Raw genomic sequence first — 11210 nt, 5'->3', positions numbered from 1 at the left:
GCCTCTGCTGGGCAGGCAGGAGGTCCCCGGGTCAATCCCAGGCAGCATCTCCAGCTGAAAGGACCAGGCAGGATGGGATGGGGAAGACCTTTCTCTGCCTGAGACCCTGGAGAGCCCTGGGGAGGGGCCAGAGCTCAGGGGCAGAGCCTCTGCTGGGCAGGCAGGAGGTCCCCGGTTCAATCCCAGGCAGCATCTCCAGCTGAAAGGACCAGGCAGGAGGGGATGGGGAAGACCTTTCTCTGCCTGAGACCCTGGAGAGCCCTGGGGAGGGGCCAGAGCTCAGGGGCAGAGCCTCTGCTGGGCAGGCAGGAGGTCCCCGGTTCAATCCCAGGCAGCATCTCCAGCTGAAAGGGCCAGGCAGGAGGGGATGGGGAAGACCTTTCTCTGCCTGAGACCCTGGAGAGCCCTGGGGAGGGGCCAGAGCTCAGGGGCAGAGCCTCTGCTGGGCAGGCAGGAGGTCCCCGGTTCAATCCCAGGCAGCATCTCCAGCTGAAAGGGCCAGGCAGGAGGGGATGGGGAAGACCTTTCTCTGCCTGAGACCCTGGAGAGCCCTGGGGAGGGGCCAGAGCTCAGGGGCAGAGCCTCTGCTGGGCAGGCAGGAGGTCCCCGGTTCAATCCCAGGCAGCATCTCCAGCTGAAAGGGCCAGGCAGGAGGGGATGGGGAAGACCTTTCTCTGCCTGAGACCCTGTAGAGCCCTGGGGAGGGGCCAGAGCTCAGGGGCAGAGCCTCTGCTGGGCAGGCAGGAGGTCCCCGGTTCAATCCCAGGCAGCATCTCCAGCTGAAAGGGCCAGGCAGGAGGGGATGGGGAAGACCTTTCTCTGCCTGAGACCCTGTAGAGCCCTGGGGAGGGGCCAGAGCTCAGGGGCAGAGCCTCTGCTGGGCAGGCAGGGGATCCCCGGGTCAATCCCCAGCATCTCCAGTTAAAGGGACCAGGCAGGAGGGGTGGGAAAGACCTTGCCCTGAGACCCTGACTCAGTGGCAGAACCTCTGCTTGGCAGGCAGAAGGTCCCAGGTTCAATCTCCGGCATCTCCAGTTAAAAGAACCAGGCAGAAAGATGATCTAAGAACCTGGCTGAGTAGCAGAGCCTCTGCTCGGTATGCAGAAGGTCCCAGGTTCAATCCCTCTCATCTCCAGTTAAAGGAACCAGGCAAGAGAGGATGGAAAAGTCTTCGACCTGAGCACATGGTCTGAGAGACTCCTTTGTTTAAGGTGGGCTCCCATCTGCTTTTTGCTTCTTCAGGAAGAAGATCGGTGTGTTCTTTGAAGCAAGTAGTTGAGGCTGCCTGAGTAGTCTGTTTGCACTCTAGCCACAGAGGCTTGCAAGATCCTGGTTTTGTAGCTACTTTTTAAGCTTTCGAACTCTGCTTCAGTAAAGAGACTGAAGGAGATTAATATGATATATATTTGTAAATAATCTTTCCTAGTAAAGATTGCTCTCTTTTAAACCTCATAGTGCTGTGAGTCTGGATCTGTGCGTCATCCACAAAAGTAACTAAGAACTACGTTCTTTCAAATGCTCTGTTACTCTGCAGCTCTGATTTCTCTGGAAGGGCTCAGGACCAAGCAAAGTCCAAAAGTCACAACACCTTGAAGCAGGAACTTGGGATGAGGGAGGTCTCTAACGGCATGGAGTTTTACTTTGGGGGATGTGATGCTGTTTTCCAGACCACGGCTCTCTACATTACTACCTGCCTGTGATTCAAAGGTGCAATTCACTGCCAGAGGGGGCCGTGATGGCTACAGGAACGATCACCAGAATGACAGATGCCCATGTGGCTTTCAGCAGCTATTAGCCCTGGCGATTGAGGAGAACCTCCATATGCAGGGACCAAAATCCTGAATCCCAGAGCCAAGAGGCAACATAGGGAAGCCAATCTCCAGGTGGGACCTGGGGATCCCCTGGAAATGTAGCACATCTCCGGACCAAAGAGGTCTGTCCCCCTGGAGAAAATAGCACCTTTGGACAGTGGACTCCGTAGCTTTATATTCCACTGAGGTTCCTCCCTGTCCTCAAATGCTGCCCACTACCAGCTCCACCCCCAAAGTCCCCAGGTATTTCCCAGGCTAGTAACCAGCTACCACCTACAGCAGGGGCAGTCAGAATGCGGCCCTCCAGACGTCCATGCACTACAATTCCCATGAGCCAGTCCGTGGACATCTGGAGGGCCGCAGTTTGACTACCCCTGATCTAGACCTTAGGGCGAATACCCACTAATATTACCCACCTCTGTTCCACACAGTTATCCCTGTGGGTGAAGCTGCCTGTGGGTGAAGCTGCCCTCCGTCCTGTGTCAGGGAGTTCCACGTGTCCATTACCCTTTGGGGGAAGAAGTAGTCTGTAGCACGGTGGGGGACTGTTTTGGGGGGCACCGTGCCTCAGCCGTGCTTTAGGGCCCCTGGCCTGCTTGCACGGACCACAGCTGCGGTGCCCACAGTCAAAAGTCAAAGGGCAAAAGTCAAAGGGCAAAAGTCAAAGGGCGTCACATCACAGAGCGGCTTCAATGGCCCCAGGGCCCCCTTCAGCCCCACATGATTCCGGGGAGGAGATGTGCACAGCCAGCATCCCCTGTTTGTGGTTTCACCCCCCTTCTGCGTGCTTCCTTGGCAAGCCCAGGTTCAGCGATGCCTGGATATCCATCACCGGAGCAATGCCCTTTGGATTAGCACTTAAACAAATACATCATCAAAGGGCCACCGATCAGCTGGCTGCGTCTCCGGTGAGGCTCTCGTGTCATGCATCATCCGAGTGTCACTCAGGGATGAGCGATGTGCAGCCCGGATCATCAGAATGCCGTTGCTCACCTGCCAGAGGGGTCGTGCGGCAGGAACAGGGCTGGGGAAACGCTCCCATGAAGGCCTGTTCATTTCCTTAAATAAGAGGCTTTCAAGGTGGGCTGCGGAAACAGGGCAAGACACCACTGCTAAAGAGCCCGGACAGAGCATGCAAAGGAAACGGACCTCTGCAAAGCCTGAAAGTTTGTTTCCAGGATCAGCCTCAGGCATCCAGGAGATGGATCTGTCCAGCCGCTGCTTGAAGACGGCCAGTGAGGGGGAGCTCCCCGCCTCCTTAGGCAGCCCATTCCACTGCTGAACTAGACTCCTAGAATCCCAGAGTGGGAAGGGGCCATGCAGGCCATCTAGTCCCACCCCCTGCTCAGTGCCGGATCAGCCTCCAGCATCCAGGAGAAGGATCTGTCCAGCCGCTGCTTGAAGACGGCCAGTGAGGGGAGCTCCCCACCTCCTCAGGCAGCCTCTTCCACTGCTGAACTAGACCCACAGAATCCTAGAGTGGGAAGGGGCCATGCAGGCCATCCAGTCCCACCCCCTGCTCAGTGCAGGATCAGCCTCCAGCATCCAGGAGAAGGATCTGTCCAGTCGCTGCTTGAAGACCGCCAGTGAGGGGGAGCTCCCCACCTCCTTAGGCAGCCCCTTCCACTGCTGAACTAGACTCCTAGAATCCCAGAGTGGGAAGTATCCATAGAGGCCATCTAGTCCCACCCCCTGCTCAGTGCAGGATCAGCCTCCAGCATCCAGGAGAAGGATCTGTCCAGCCACTGCTTGAAGACCGCCAGTGAGGGGGAGCTCCCCACCTCCTTAGGCAGCCCCTTCCACTGCTGAACTAGACTGCTAGAATCCTAGAGTGGGAAGGGGCCATGCAGGCCATCCAGTCCCACCCCCTGCTCAGTGCAGGATCAGCCTCTAGCATCCAGGAGAAGGATCTGTCCAGCTGCTGCTTCAAGACATCCAGTGAGGGGGAGCTCCCCACCTCCTTAGGCAGCCCCTTCCACTGCTGAACTAGACTCATAGACTCCTAGAGTGGGAAGGAGCCATGCAGGCCATCCAGTCCCACCCCCTGCTCAGTGCAGGATCAGCTTGAAGCCTCCAGGAGTAGGATCTGTCCAGCCGCTGCTTGAAGAAGGCCAGTGAGGGAGAGCTCCCCACCTCCTTGGGCAGCCCCTTCCACTGCTGAAGTAGACTCATAGAATCCCAGAGTGGGAAGGGGCCATGGAGGCCATCTAGTCCACCCCCTGCTCAGTGCAGGATCAGCCTCAAGCATCCAGGAGTAGGATCTGTCCAGCTGCTGCTTGAAGACCCCAGTGAGGGGGAGCTCCCCACCTCCTTAGGCAGCCCATCCCACTTTTGAAGTATCCTGACGGTGAATTTTCCCCCCTGATATCTAGCTGGTCTCGTTCCACTTGTAGTTTAAACCAATTGCTGCAGGTCTTCTCGTCCGCTGCCCCCAGGAGCCTTTCCCTGCCCTCCTCCAAGCGACAACCTTTCAGATCCTTCAGGGGAGCCCCCCTGTCCCCTCTCAACCTCCCCTTCCCCAGGCAGACCCTTCTCAAGTCCTTCCGCCTTTCCTCACAAGCCTTGCTCCCAGATAATCCTTGTTCATCAGTTCAGAACTTCTTGTCCCATGCTGGGTTCCTAATGAAGAGCCCCTGTGTCCGTGTCCAGCTCTGAACCCACAGATCGAACAATTTCCTTACTCCTTCTCCACGGTGATGTGGCTGGTTTGGGGGAAGCCCCTTCGAGGTGCTCATGCTCCTTTTGGGGCCAGCCAAAGAGCAGCTACTCTTATAACGAAACACACCCTCCCTTTTGTGCCATGAGCACCGGCAATTGTGAGTTTGCCATTGGTGTGCTTTTGTGATTACATTCTGTTGGGTTTGGAGCAGAGCGAACGCTCCCCCAGGACATCTTCGAGTTGCAATCTTTAGAGAGCATTGCTCCGAGTTTGGAGCTGAGTGCGAGATCTGTTTTGCTCATCTCCGCATCCTGCACTCTGGATAATGGTCAACATGGCCATGCTTCCATTAGGAATGACCATCCTCTCAGCCACCGCCATGTCCCCCGCGGACCCAGGCCGGGCCAGGGGAGGTTTTAAGAAGAAGAAGAAGAAGAGTTGGTTCTTATATGCCACTTTTCCCTACCTGAAGGAGGCTCAAAGCGGCTTCCAATCTCCTTCCCTTTCCTCTCCCCACAACAGACACCCTGTGGGGTGGGTGAGGCTGAGAGAGCCCTGATATCACTGCCCGGTCAGAACAGTTTTATCAGTGCCGTGGCGAGCCCAAGGTCACCCAGCTGGTTGCATGTGGGGGAGCGCAGAATCGAACCTGGCATGCCAGATTACAAGTCCGCACTCCTAACCACTACACCAAACTGGCTCTCTTAAGGAGCCCATGACCTCCCAGAGACTCTCTTACTCCCCCCACGTGGGTCAATATATCCTCATTCCACTTAATGGAAAGTACACGGGGGTCAGAGAAGAGGGGCAAAGCAGCCGGCGTCACTGGGCAGCTTCCCGTGCCGAATGAAAATTAGCCGCTTAATAGCCCCAAAGCCACCGGCAGAAACCGGCAGGGATAATTTATAATCTGCTTTTTAAATAATTCACCCTCGGCTCCACGGGCTCTTGGGAAAGTCGTCTTCTCCCAGCCCGCGAAGGAGTGGGATGGGTCATGATCACAACCGATCGATGTCATTGATTGGGCGCTAATAGATTCCAGAAGCGTGAAATCTAATTAAGTCACCGGTCGAGTGTTCTCCTACTCTCCGTTTTTTACAAAGAATGGCTCCTTCTAAGGTGCAGAAGCTTAGGCTAGGACAGGGGTGAGCAAACTGCGGCCCTCCAGAGGTCCATGGACTACAATTCCCATGAGCCCCTGCCAGCAGGGGCTCATGGGAATTGTAGGCCATTGGACCTCTGGAAGGCCACAGTTTGCCCACCCCTGGGCTAGAATAAGAACTGCGATCTGTCCCTAAAATGCTTCAAGACCCCCACTGCTCTTATTGGCAGAGCTCAGAACGGGTGGAGCCTGCTCCAAGAATAAAGAGTTTCATGGAGAAGAGAAACAACTTTGTAAGGAAGAGAGGAGAGAGGTAGTCCTAACAGTCTAACTGACTATTGTTTGGGACACTATCCGGGAGGAATTGTGCTCAAGGGAGCAGGAGGTCTCCCAAGGAGCCAATCGGGACACAGGAGACGATTATATGAAAAAGACTAGGAAATTCCTAATCTAAATATGCTACACATCTCCTCTGATGCCCTCTGTAGCATGGGATACTGGTTTGTTTGTTTATTTATTTATTACATTTATTTACCGCCCTCCCCGAAGGCTCGGGGGGGGTCACATAAATCAGCAACAATACAGGTAATTAGAGGCTGCCACTCTTTGTTAACAATAACAAAGAGTGGCAGCCTCTAATTTGGGCAACCTTAGGCTAGTCACAGTCCTGTCCTTCCTTCCTTCCTTCATTCATTCATTTATTCATTTATTCATTTATTCATTTATTTATTTATTTATTTATTTATTTATATTTTGAACTATTTGTAGGACTGCCCCTCTCAGCCCAGCCATAGCGAAACCGAGATCTATTAACTCTCTAAAAATGTTTAGAGCTGTTCTCACAGAGCAGTTCTCTCAGAGCTCTCGCAGCCCCACCTCTCTTACAAGAAGTCAGCCCCACTCTGTTCAAAGGATCCCCATCCCAGGAAAACATTCTTAGGACTGCGTATCTCAAATCGAGGTTTCCGGTGTGGGCTTTGTGTCGGAATGTCCCGGACTCTCCTTCATCTCGGGGACTGACCCACACTGGAGATCCTTGGCAGGATCCAGAGCTAGGTATGTACAGTTCTGGCCCCCATTCTCAGAAAAGACATCGCAGAGCTGGGAAAGATGTCAAGGAGGGGCATCAAGCTTCAGACTGGAAGTGTTTCATCAGACTGGAGAGAGGTGAGTAGCGGGGTACCTCAGGGTTCAGTGCTCGGCCCGGTACTTTTTAACATATTTATTAATGATCTAGATGAGGAGGTGGAGGGACTACTCATCAAGTTTGCAGATGACACCAAATTGGGAGGACTGGCAAATACTCCGGAAGATAGAGACAGAGTTCAACGAGATCTGAACACAATGGAAAAATGGGCAAATGAGAACAAGATGCAATTCAATAAAGATAAGTGTAAAGTTCTGCATCTGGGTCAGAAAAATGAAAAGCATGCCTACTGGATGGGGGATACGCTTCTAGGTAGCACTGTGTGTGAACGAGACCTTGGGGTACTTGTGGATTGTAAACTAAACATGAGCAGGCAGTGTGATGCAGCGGTAAAAAAGGCAAATGCCATTTTGGGCTGTATCAACAGAGGCATCACATCAAAATCACAAGATGTCATAGTCCCATTGTATACGGCACTGGTCAGACCACACCTGGAGTACTGTGTGCAGTTCTGGAGGCCTCACTTCAAGAAGGACATTGATAAAATTGAAAGGGTACAGAGGAGAGCGACGAAGATGATCTGGGGCCAAGGGACCAAGCCCTATGAAGATAGGTTGAGGGACTTGGGAATGTTCAGCCTGGAGAAAAGGAGGTTGAGAGGGGACATGATAGCCCTCTTTAAGTATTTGAAAGGTTGTCACTTGGAGGAGGGCAGGATGCTGTTTCTGCTGGCTGCAGAGGAGAGGACACGCAGTAATGGGTTTAAACTTCAAGTACAACGATATAGGCTAGATATCAGGAAAAAGTTTTTCTCAGTCAGAGTAGTTCAGCAGTGGAATAGGCTGCCTAAGGAGGTGGTGAGCTTCCCCTCACTGGCAGTCTTCAAGCAAAGGTTGGATACACACTTTTCTTGGATGCTTTAGGATGCTTAGGGCTAATCCTGCGTTGAGCAGGGGGTTGGACTAGATGGCCTGTATGGCCCCTTCCAACTCTATGATTCTATGATTCTATGATTCTATGATTCTATGATTCTATGATTCACTGGCAGTCTTCAAGCAAAGGTTGGATGCACACTTTTCTTGGATGCTTTAGGATGCTTAGGGCTGATCCTGCGTTGAGCAGGGGGTTGGACTAGATGGCCTGTATGGCCCCTTCCAACTCTGTGATTCTAGGAGTCTATGATTCTATGAATAGGCTGCCTAAGGAGGTGGTGAGCTCCCCCTCACTGGCAGTCTTCAAGCCAAGGTTGGATACACACTTTTCTTGGATGCTTTAGGATGCTCTGGGCTGATCCTGCGTTGAGCAGGGGGTTGGACTAGATGGGCTGTGTGGCCCCTTCCAACTCTAGGATTCTATGATCCTGCGTTGAGCAGGGGGTTGGACTAGATGGCCTGTGTGGCCCCTTCCAACTCTAGGATTCTATGATTCTATGATTCATGAGGGGGTTGGAGTGCCTTCCCCAGGAGGAAAGGCCGGAGAACATGGTTCTTATTCCCTTTAGAAAAGAGACAACTGGGAGGGTGATAGGGGCTGATAAAAGCATGTGTGGGGCGGAGAAAGATGGCAAAGAACTGTTCCTCCCTCTCTGAAAATGCTCAACATCAAAATCATCCAACAAAGCTAATGGGCCTACTGCCCAGGATAGACCGATAAACGCTAATTTACACAAATTCCAGCATGTGACATTTGCTGCCAGACGATGTCAAGATGGCCACAGGAACAGGCAGCTTTCAAAGGCGTTCAAGGAAGATCGGTGTGTCAGTAGCTACTCACAATGGAGACTGAGGGGAACCTCCACATTCAGGGGCAGTCATCTTCTGAATCCCAGAGCCAGGAGGGCAGGACCTCAGCCTGTATACCCTGCTGTTGGCCATCCGGAGGAACTGGCCTCAACCACTGTAATCTGTTGCTGACCCCACTAAATAACGTGCTGAGCAACAGATCTTGGATTAACTTTTGCTTATATATCCCTACTGTTATGATGGTCAGTTCTTAGTATGACGAAGAGTGCTTGCCCACGAAAGCTCATACCTTGAATAAATCTTTGTTGGTCTTAAAGGTTCCCAATTGGACTCTGATTTTATAGAACTTGCCAAGTAATTGTAGGCTGGTCAATCAGCCAGCAGAAGAAACCGAATTCCGGTCTACCCCAGGGCTTGGTCCTCACTCCTGTTCTTTTCAAGCGACACATCTCTGATGTCCCTGAGACGAGGTACAGGAGGTTTGCTTGTGCCGGTGACCAGGTGATATCTGGAAGGCTCACATCAATTCAAAGGACTGAGAAAATACTGACTGGCCAGGGACCTTGACATTTTGGCTGACCACGGCTATAAATGGGCTGATCCCAAGAAAAACAGATTGCTCCCGCTTCCACCTCAATAACAATTCTGCCAACCGTATGCTGCACCTAGGGCACCCAATAGGCACAAGGCCATGCATCTAAATCCCTTGGCATGACCTGGGACTTCTTAAGAATGTAGCAGCGAAAATATGCATGCTAAACAACATTATCCAAAAATAATGCGGTGCTTCAATTTGGGGTGCTTCTGCTACACGAAGAAGAAGAAGAAGAAGAAGAAGAAGAAGAAGAAGAAGAAGAAGAAGAAGAAGAAGAAGAAGAAGAAGAAGAAGAAGAAGAAGAAGAAGAAGGAGGAGGAGGAGGAGGAGGAGGAGGAGGAGGAGGAGGAGGAGGAGGAGGAGGAGGAGGAGGAGGAGGAAGAAGGAAGGAAGGAAGGAAGGAAGGAAGGAAGGAAGGAAGGAAGGAAGGAAGGAAGGAAGGAAGGAGGAAGAGGAGGAGGAAGAGGAGGAGGAAAAGGAGGAGGAAAAGGAGAAGAAGAAGAATGTTGACCCTCCAGAGGAACTGGATTGCCATTTGGCAAGACAGGAAGCTGGACTAGAGGACCTTCAGTGGTGTGATCCAGCAGGCCATTTCTGAAGCTCTTAAGAAGGCCCCGGCCTCTCTGCCCTATTGTTGGCCCTGGAGAGGATCTGGCTGACCACTCTGTGACACAGGAGGCTGGACTAGATGGAGCCTCACTGGCTTGGTCCAAGCAGGGCTCTTCTTAGGTTCTTACATTCTCTGCAAACTCAGTCACCCTCCCCAATTTCGGCTCCTCGTCCCCCTGCATCTCTGGCTCTGGCCCCAATGCCAATGTTCACTCAGGCGCCCACTTCCTTGCACATTTTTTGCCAGTAGCTTCCGCCCAGACAAACTGCAAGGTGGGACAGCAGATTCCCTGGGGGTGCTCTCAAGACCCTTGCACAGACCTGAACGTGCCGACCTGCGTGACACACCACTTTCCGACTACCGTCGAGCCGCTCCTAATTATGCTGTCACCCCAAGCACAATTTGTACCCTGGCAGACGAATGCCTCTTCATGGGCAGTGGCTGGCTTTCCCCCAATGTAATTGGAATTCTTGTTTGGGGGGTGCGTTGTCAGAAAAAATGACACACAACATCAGCGGCTCATATTCCATGCGGAGCAAAACAGGCGCTGTCAGACGCAAGATGGCCAGGAGTTTCCTCGTTTCAGACAGAGATGTCTCATTAGCGCAAAACGTAATGAACTGTACTCTGGGAGACAAAGTTGGAGAGGAAAGGCAGAGCAGTGCGGAGTCCCCGAGGGGCAGAGATGGGATCTGGCTGACCGTGGAAGCAACCGGGTTCCCTAACTGGGCTTCTTAGGGGGGCTTGCCTGGGAGCAGACATGGGAGTATGACCTGTTGATTCTCCTGAACACAGACGAAAGCCAGCGTCCAGGAGCGCCTTAAAGTCTGAGAAAATAAGTGGCAGGAATGAGCATTCGTGAGTCTGGACTCACTTCTTAGGATACTGCGAGACTGTGAGTCCAACTGGCCTTCTGTCTCGGGGACTGGAGTGACTTCAGATGCCGAAAGACAACAGCAGGCAAATGACAAAGCAGGCGTGATTGGATCCGGCGTGGTGTGCGGAGGGGTCACAGGCAGGGGGAAAAAAGAATGAGTGATGAGGCAGGACACCAAGGCTTCCTGCCTCATTACCGGAGCTGGTTTCTCCCTGCCTACGACTCCTCCGCACATCACACCTAATCCAATCACGCCTGCGATTGTCATTTGCCTGCGATTGTCATTCGGCATCTGAAATCACTCCAGTCTACAAGACAGAAGGACCGGTGGACTCTCATTCTAGCAATATCTGCAGAAGTGAGCCTGGACTCAAGAAAGCTCCACCTGGCTACAAATGTCACCAGTCCTGAAGGGGCTCCTGGATTCCGGCTCTTTCCTCCTGCTGCAGACAGACTCCCAGGGCCATTCCTCTGGATTCATCTCCATGGAAGGCACCAAATTTTGTTGTACAGAATGGAAAAACATCGACCTTGTGAAGGTTCCCTCCAGTGTCCGAGACAGTCTTTCTCAACCAGGGTTCGGTGAAACCCAGGAGTTTCTTGACGGGCCTGGAAGGGTTTCCTGAATGAAATTCCTGAATTTTTATGTATTTTTTAAAAAATGTTA

The sequence above is a fragment of the Paroedura picta genome, chromosome 2, assembly GCF_049243985.1.
Source record: "Paroedura picta isolate Pp20150507F chromosome 2, Ppicta_v3.0, whole genome shotgun sequence".
In the NCBI taxonomy this organism is placed as follows: domain Eukaryota; kingdom Metazoa; phylum Chordata; class Lepidosauria; order Squamata; family Gekkonidae; genus Paroedura; species Paroedura picta.
This window is presented reverse-complemented; position numbering follows the sequence as displayed.